We start from the raw sequence: 7,445 nt of genomic DNA, 5'->3' as shown, positions 1-7,445 counted from the left end.
GGGTCAAAGCTGCGACAAGCGGTTTCGTTTTCGCCGCGTCGCTTCAGAACTGTGTAGTAGCCATTCATTATTGTGCATTAGCGAGCCAGGTTTATTCAGAAGCGGATCCGAGCAGTTTAGTTTCGACTGTGGGCGCAGGCCGCGCGCGCCTTCGGAACTACGTGGTCGCTATGATCGTGTCTTAATTTAGCGACCGCACTTTCGTCCACAGCGGATGCGGCACTCAGTAGCCTCGTTTTGACTTCGGGCAATGCACGCGCAATGTCACGCAACTCGAACATAGTGGAAGCTGTTGAAGGTGAGGAGATTCAGCCGCAGTGCGCATGCTGGTATAAAATTCGGTTGCGACATTACGATCAACGAACGATCATTTGTCGATCATTTTTCCGGCGCAGAAGTTATCTTCACGTACGCGTGGTGGCGGTGGCGGTACGTAATAAGGGAGGGGGGCAGATCACGTTTTGTGTTAAGACACGGCTGTCTTGAGCCGCGGTCACATTGTGAACGGAGTTGTGAATGAAGAAATTTGCGGCACTTGCATTGCTTTTATGCCAGATATGCCAGATGAATTTAAGTGGTCATCAAGAAAATGCGAATGCATTGATGTAATAGACTCTTGTTTATTGTTTCCTTGATACTTTCGATAATTCGGCATTCTCTTAATTCGAACAAATTTTCCGCGGTCCCGACATCCCATATGCAACAGCCTTTGTCAGTCTGTTGCATCTGCCTTTAGCCCCTTCATCCCAGACAATGTCTGTCTGAATAAAGTTCAAATTAAAAAAAAATAATAATACATATACATAGCACATTTCCGTTGAACCAGTGTTAACATCCGCGGCTTGTCCCTGAGACTATCCATTACAAACTTACAAATCTGCACGTTCGGATATATATGAGAGATGATCATCTTAGATGCGAATGCATACAAAACTTTTGTCCAGTGTGACAGAGAGATGTGAACGAGACCCGGCGAGGTTGAGTAGGTGTGAGTGGTAATGATCGAAGATGGGAGCTATTAGACGTGTAAACGCGAGTGTCTGTGAACGGGAGTGTACTTCAATATGGACATCAGGGGCCGCATGTGAGTGTGAGTAGAGCGGAAAGCTTGGCATGTTCATTCATGAGTAGACTCATTTCAAAGGCGTGAGTGTGAGTATGAGTGAGTGATGAGGGATGTGAGAAGGCATGAGTATGAAGGCAACATACGAGTGTAATAGGTGTGAGTATGAATGTGAGTGAGTACCCATGGGAGTGAGTAGACATGAGTGAACGTGAGTACAAATGGCTGTGAGTAGGTGTGAGTATGAACGTGAGCACCGGTGTGAGTAGGTGTGAGTCATTACTTACCAGTGTGAATGGGCCGGTGAGTACCGATGGGTATGAGCAGGTATGAGTATAAACGTGAGCGAGTGCCCATAAGTGTGAGTACCCTTGAGTGTGAACGTGAGTACTTATGAGCACAAGTGGGCGTGAGATGAACATGAGTGAGTATGAGTGTGAGATGGCGTGAGTGCGAACGTGAGTGAGTACGAGTAGATGTGAGTAAGAGCGTGATAAGTGCTATGAGTGTGTGTACGTGTGAGTGTGAACGTGAGGGAGTAGGTATGATAGTCAGTGCACGTGGGTATATGAATGTGAGTGAGTACCAATGAGTGTGAGAGGCGTTACTGAAAGTGAGTCAACACTTATGAGTGTGAGCGGGCGTGAATATGAACACGAGTGAGTACCAGTGGTCATGTCGTGTGAGCATGAACATGAGTGTCTATGAGTGTGAGGAAGCGTGAGTATGAACTTCAATGGGTGTGAGTGGGCTCGAGTATGGGCGTGAGTATGCCCATCAGTGGGTGTTGGTGGGCGTGAGTATGAACGTGAGTGAGTAAGTATGACTGTGAGTAGGCGTGAGTATGAACGTGAGTGAGCGTCTGTAAGTGTGAATATGAACTTGAGTGATTGTCTATGAGTGTAAGTAAGCGTGAGTATGAACGTGAGTGAGTGCCTATGAGTGTGAGTAGGCGTGAGTATGAACGTGAATGAGTGTCTATGAGTGTGAGTAGGTGTGAGTATGAACGTGAGTGAGTGCCTATGAGTGTGAGTAGGCGTGAGTATGAACGTGAGTGAGTGCCTATGAGTGTGAGTAGGCGTGAATATGAACTTGAGGGATTGTCTATGAGTGTAAGTAAGCGTGAGTATGAACGTGAGTGAGTGCCTATGAGTGTGAGTAGGCGTGAGTATGAACCTGAGTGAGTGCCTATGAGTGTGAGTGGGCGTGAGTATGAACGCGAGTGAGTGCCTATATGTGTGAGTAGGCGTGAGTATGAACGTGAGTGAGTGCCTACGAGTGTGAGTGGGCGTGAGTATGAACGCGAGTGAGTGCCTATATGTGTGAGTAGGCGTGAGTATGAACGTGAGTGAGTGCCTATGAGTGTGAGTAGGCGTGAGTATGAACGTGAATGAGTGTCTATGAGTGTGAGTAGGTGTGAGTATGAACGTGAGTGAGTGCCTATGAGTGTGAGTAGGCGTGAGTATGAACGTGAGTGAGTGCCTATGAGTGTGAGTAGGCGTGAGTATGAACGTGAGTGAGTGCCTATGAGTGTGAGTAGGCGTGAATATGAACTTGAGGGATTGTCTATGAGTGTAAGTAAGCGTGAGTATGAACGTGAGTGAGTGCCTATGAGTGTGAGTAGGCGTGAGTATGAACCTGAGTGAGTGCCTATGAGTGTGAGTGGGCGTGAGTATGAACGCGAGTGAGTGCCTATATGTGTGAGTAGGCGTGAGTATGAACGTGAGTGAGTGCCTATGAGTGTGAGTAGGCGTGAGTATGAACGTGAATGAGTGTCTATGAGTGTGAGTAGGTGTGAGTATGAACGTGAGTGAGTGCCTATGAGTGTGAGTAGGCGTGAGTATGAACGTGAGTGAGTGCCTATGAGTGTGAGTAGGCGTGAATATGAACTTGAGGGATTGTCTATGAGTGTAAGTAAGCGTGAGTATGAACGTGAGTGAGTGCCTATGAGTGTGAGTAGGCGTGAGTATGAACCTGAGTGAGTGCCTATGAGTGTGAGTGGGCGTGAGTATGAACGCGAGTGAGTGCCTATATGTGTGAGTAGGCGTGAGTATGAACGTGAGTGAGTGCCTATGAGTGTGAGTAGGCGTGAGTATGAACGTGAATGAGTGTCTATGAGTGTGAGTAGGTGTGAGTATGAACGTGAGTGAGTGCCTATGAGTGTGAGTAGGCGTGAGTATGAACGTGAGTGAGTGCCTATGAGTGTGAGTAGGCGTGAATATGAACTTGAGGGATTGTCTATGAGTGTAAGTAAGCGTGAGTATGAACGTGAGTGAGTGCCTATGAGTGTGAGTAGGCGTGAGTATGAACCTGAGTGAGTGCCTATGAGTGTGAGTGGGCGTGAGTATGAACGCGAGTGAGTGCCTATATGTGTGAGTAGGCGTGAGTATGAACGTGAGTGAGTGCCTATGAGTGTGAGTAGGCGTGAGTATGAACGTGAATGAGTGTCTATGAGTGTGAGTAGGTGTGAGTATGAACGTGAGTGAGTGCCTATGAGTGTGAGTAGGCGTGAGTATGAACGTGAGTGAGTGCCTATGAGTGTGAGTAGGCGTGAATATGAACTTGAGGGATTGTCTATGAGTGTAAGTAAGCGTGAGTATGAACGTGAGTGAGTGCCTATGAGTGTGAGTAGGCGTGAGTATGAACCTGAGTGAGTGCCTATGAGTGTGAGTGGGCGTGAGTATGAACGCGAGTGAGTGCCTATATGTGTGAGTAGGCGTGAGTATGAACGTGAGTGAGTGCCTATGAGTGTGAGTAGGCGTGAGTATGAACGTGAATGAGTGTCTATGAGTGTGAGTAGGTGTGAGTATGAACGTGAGTGAGTGCCTATGAGTGTGAGTAGGCGTGAGTATGAACGTGAGTGAGTGCCTATGAGTGTGAGTAGGCGTGAATATGAACTTGAGGGATTGTCTATGAGTGTAAGTAAGCGTGAGTATGAACGTGAGTGAGTGCCTATGAGTGTGAGTAGGCGTGAGTATGAACCTGAGTGAGTGCCTATGAGTGTGAGTGGGCGTGAGTATGAACGCGAGTGAGTGCCTATATGTGTGAGTAGGCGTGAGTATGAACGTGAGTGAGTGCCTACGAGTGTGAGTGGGCGTGAGTATGAACGCGAGTGAGTGCCTATATGTGGGAGTAGGCGTGAGTATGAACGTGAGTGAGTGCGAAGGCTGAAAAAATTGGGGTGAGTGAGTGTGAGTGAGTATTCTCTTACAGTGCCGACCTACGCTCGTGCCTCTCGCCGTCGACGCTCCGTGACGTTTGCCTCGTCCGGCACGCCGTGCGCCTCTCATCGACGGGGCCATCGCCGCCTCGTCACCGATGCGCATCGTGCCCCTAGCTGATCGTGGTCCTGTCCTTGAACTCTTGTGACCGGCTCCCCCATCTTTCCTGTCATCTTCTCTCTTCGTCGCGCCTGTCGACGTCCTATCACTTCCTTTCCTATTTCTTTCTACTTTTCTTTTATCCCCCTTACCCCCACCCCTATAAGGCACGGCGCCGTGTCGCCTATAGGCAGACAGAAATTAGGTGCCTTTTTCCTTTCCTCCTGAACCACCAAGAAGAAGACCCAGAAATTCCCTAGTCAAGTTGACGAGAGCAACGAGAGGCCGAGTTGAAACTTGAAGTTAGAGGCACTTGATGGCGTGTCTTCTTTAAAGATGTTGTGTATCTGTGTCATGCTTTGTTGTGTTACCTCGCGAGTGTTCGCTTAGAAGTGACTGAGATTGCTAAGACTAAGAAGGATCCGTTGATGGGCGAGTTGGTACATGTCTTGAAATATACTGAGTATGTGCAGCGCAACGGTACGAAGACAAGAGAAGACACACAAACGACATAGACTGGCGCTGACTTCCAACTGATTTATTGAAAAGCACGAAGCCCGCTTTTATGCATGCGCACCTGTTAGCAACAACTCAAACGCATCATCAGGGACCATACAAAACCTGCATCTCTTTGTCGCTTAGATAAACACTTGGCGTACTTACACACCTGATACCAGATTTCTTAATGTGAGCTGCCTCGATTATTTCTCTTTCTGTTTTCGTTTTTGCATGCTTTATAAACGTCGCGCGATCAAAGTGCGGGGTGCATTTACACTTGTTGCAGTGATCTGCCAGATGTCCGCCTGATTCGTTTTTACATTCAAAAATTGCTCACGTGCTCTGATGTTGAAACATCGGCCCGTCTGCCCAATGTACTCTTTTCCACAGCTGAGTGGTATTTTATATACCACGTGAGTCACACAATCGGTGTAACGGTGAACATGCTTCTTCGTGCAGGATTTTTTCTTTTCTTTGGTGAGCATAGGGCAAATCTGGCCTAACTTACATGGCGCAGAAAACACCACTTTGACGTCATACCTTTCGGCAATCTTTTTGAGATTGTGCGAGAATCTATGGATGTATGGTATCACCTGCGGTCTTCGTTGATCTTTTTCTTTTTGCTGGTCAGGTTCCTTTTTCTTTATGCTCTGCAAAACTGATTCGCAGACAGCATTCACAAGGGACGACGGAAAGCCCGCAGCGTCTAAACGTCTCAACTGATTGTTCAGACTGTCTGAAGTGGTGTGTCGGCAGCTTTTAGCTAGTGCTGATTTCACACAGGACATCGCAATCCCGCTTTTGACAAGTTTAGTGTGCGCGCTGTCATAAGGCAGAAGGCTCTTCTTTGTCCTGGGGTTATACATATAGCAAACATGGTCATTGTTGAAGGTTAACTTGAGATCTAAAAATTGCATACAGTTGTCAATTGGCCTCTCACATGTAAAGGTTAGACCACGTGATTCAAATTGAGGCTGCTGCTAGGACTACCAGCAGCCTCAATTACGACGCAATCGACTCTGCTGTCAGTTTGGATGAAGCGCGAAAGACAGGGACAGAAAATGCACACATACAATCACACATACTGCGCTACGTGTGGGTGTATGTGTGCCTTTTCTGTTCCTGTCTTTCGTGCTGCTCCCTTAAGTTAGGTTGAACCAACTAGCCAACAAGTTCACTCTTCAAGGTATCAGTGGTGTTCCGATGTAAGCGCCTGGTATGACTCAGTGCGCTCCAGAATGAGGGATTTGCCTTGTTAAGCTTCACCGCTGTACAGTGGCGTTATGCGAAGAAAACTAAACGTCACGCTGTGAAGCTCTAGCCCTTCGTGGCCGAGAAGGGTTCGCTGCCGCAAAGTGGTTGATAAAACATTTACGGCTCCGAAGCAACTTAAAGGAATCAGTCATCTCATGAGGCTGTCCGAGACGTGTGAATATGAAAGCTTACAGGCGTATTTTCTATTTGTAATAATGGATATATCGAATTATTTCGCGATCCCCTTCGAATCCGATGTGTCCGACGGTCGTCAAGTGAGGTGAAACTTGATGCACTCGAGAGTGTGCGTTGCGTTAAAATGTCTGTGTATGCCCTGCTTCATGTTACCTAGCGAGTGTTCGCCTGAATTTATGCAGATTGTTAAGACTATCAGCAGCACTAAGAAAGCCATCATCTGCGCATTTAATATTTGACCTGAAATGTAGCAGCTGGCGTTTGAAGTAGACATCCGTGGCGGCGCCTCGTCGGAATTGTGCAGCAAGTTCACTATGCGATAACGCTTGAGGCCACTTGATTCATTAATATATTGTAATAATCTCTGTTGGCATAATTAAGTTTCTTCATGACACTATTCCAAGCTATTCCAAGAAGTGGCTTGGTCTGTTCTCTAATGTAGGGTTGCTGCTAATTCGTTCGCGTGGCAGGTAGAAGAACTCAAGAAACCTTTGCTATGCACTTGCGAATTTATTAGACGTTTGGGTGCTCGTATGGTGACCGGAGACTGCGTGGGCGCCTTTTTTGTAATTAAAGAAGACAAAGCATCAGGTAACGTATGTGGCAGTTATGATTTCCCTACTGGTGGGCTTCGCTGCACAACGAATCGTCGATGCACTGTACATGCTTTGTGGCATAACACAGCTGCAATGCCATAAAGCTGACTTTAGTGAATCTGTCATCTTTTAGCACGTATATATAATGTAAATATATAGTGCATTGAATCCAAGGGGCAGTGCAAGCATGGCGTAAACAAGCAGGGTACGAGTCAAAATATGGGCGGCGTGCGCAGCACAGATTTCTTTGCGCTCCACAATGAAGAAATTGCTTTGTAAGTTTTACCGCTACACAGGCGTGTAATGCGACGAAAACTAAATGCCACGCTGTGAAGCTTGCTACCTGTGGCTGCAATTAGTTGCCGGAAAGATGTATCGCCAGGTTGCTTCAGTGGCGCAAAGTGTTGTCTGGTCCGATACGTACACGTTTCACACGAGCAGGTTGATGAAAAATAAGTAATGGGAAAACTTTAACGGCTTCACAGCAGCATTAGAACGAACAATTGCCTCGAGGGACAG

Source organism: Rhipicephalus sanguineus, chromosome 7, assembly GCF_013339695.2.
Source record: "Rhipicephalus sanguineus isolate Rsan-2018 chromosome 7, BIME_Rsan_1.4, whole genome shotgun sequence".
Taxonomy (NCBI): Eukaryota; Metazoa; Arthropoda; class Arachnida; order Ixodida; family Ixodidae; genus Rhipicephalus; species Rhipicephalus sanguineus.
The sequence above is the reverse complement of the archived record's forward strand: the minus strand, read 5'-3'. Positions refer to the sequence as shown.